This window comes from Gavialis gangeticus, unplaced genomic scaffold (assembly GCF_001723915.1).
Source record: "Gavialis gangeticus isolate Ggan-Ray unplaced genomic scaffold, GavGan_comp1, whole genome shotgun sequence".
Taxonomy (NCBI): Eukaryota; Metazoa; Chordata; order Crocodylia; family Gavialidae; genus Gavialis; species Gavialis gangeticus.
The window spans coordinates 44,108,498-44,109,923 of NW_017729030.1; the positions used below are offsets into that span (position 1 = coordinate 44,108,498).

General features: G+C 51.5%; 1 protein-coding gene across 1 annotated transcript in view; it reads left to right on the plus strand.

Moving 5' to 3' along the window:
- Positions 1-245: 245 nt before the first annotated feature.
- The window catches only part of ZNF330 (zinc finger protein 330), a 41,952-nt gene continuing 40,771 nt past the window's right edge, over positions 246-1,426 (plus strand). Inside the window, exon 1 of the mRNA XM_019522123.1 lies at positions 246-350. The gene's annotated coding sequence lies outside the window, so the exon portion shown is untranslated. The remainder of the gene's footprint in view (positions 351-1,426) is intronic.

The following is a 1,426-nucleotide window of genomic DNA, read 5'->3' on the forward strand; positions in this document are numbered from 1 at the left end:
ACACACACACACACACACACACACACACACACACACACTTTATTTATTTTTTGTATTTCTCAGATGCACCAGAGATGCCGTCCCTGCTGCAGATAATTAAAGGGAGCTTTGGGTGGATGCAAGTCACACTGACTTTTGCAGCAGCTCTGGCTGCTGCTCTCGAGCTAGCAGTAGGGGCCGGCCGAGGCACAGAAGAAGAGATCCAGCCGCAGCTGCCTCCCGGAACCTCAGAGACTGCCTGGAGAGTGGTTGCGTGTGGAGCCGAGACGGGCGAAGTAGGGACCAGTTCCGGCTTCCGCACACGCGTTACAGGGGAGGAAGCCGGGCGGCTGGCAGAGGCGCGGAGTCAGGTGAGACGAGCGCAGGGGGCTGGGAGCAGCCGAGGGCAGCGGCGATGGAACGTTGGGCTCCGCAGCGTTCGGCGCGTGTCTCAGCGTTCTGCAAGCGAACGGGAGGCTGTTCTCGCCTCCCCCCCGGCCCATGGCGAGGGGTTGCAGTGTCTGCAAATGTAACCAGCACCCACCTTCACCTTCTTGGCTTCTTTAATGCTCAGTCCGCAGTTCCTGGCAACTTCTCAGCGGGGCCTCCTTACAATTTCCAAATCCCGCCCCCCCCTTTAATCCACCACAGAAACTCGATATGAGGAGTGGGTTTGTTTAAAAAAAAAAAATAGTAGTAGTTTAAGCAGTGGTTCAGGCCTTACCCCCCCAAACAGTGCCACTGCTTAGGGAAGCCAAATTTCTGGGATTTTGCTCTGACCTGCCCCAGATCCACTATACAGACAATCCCTCTTGAGATCTCACTAGTTTGGAAAAGGAGCCAGTGCAACAGGGGGTGATTTATTAAGCTCCAGGTAAATCATCAACATCTGCCCTGGTTTTCAAAAGAATCTGCCCTGGTTCTCGGTGTCACATTCGTGAGGCAGCTCTTTATTTGTTTTGCCGGTCCTGCTGTGTTACGCTCAGTCTGTGTAGGAAAGACACCGGATAGTTGACAGTGTGACAACCTGCCATTTGAGGCTGCACCTAGGAGCAGCGAAAGGTTTCCAACGCTACTAGCAATTGTGACTGTTTCTAATTCATGCCAATAGCCTCCATTGCTTGTTCCATTTAGCAAGCAAGCTCATTTAGGATGCTGCTGTTGCCTTCCAGAGGTCAGTGGCCTGGCTGAGCTGGGATGAAATACCTGGGGTAAAAATCTTCAGAAAATAATATGCTGAAGTACTGCTTGGCGGAATAAAGCCCTAAACACAGCTGATGGTGTGTGTTCAAACACAGTTTTGATGGTTAGTCTAATAACACAGAAAGGATGGGAATGCTGGGAAGTTTTCTTTATTGGCAGCAGATGGGATTTCTATGTGCTGTGGGGAAACGAGCAGCTAACGACCATATAGCCATTGTACCACTCCAATAAAAGGGAAGCAAGA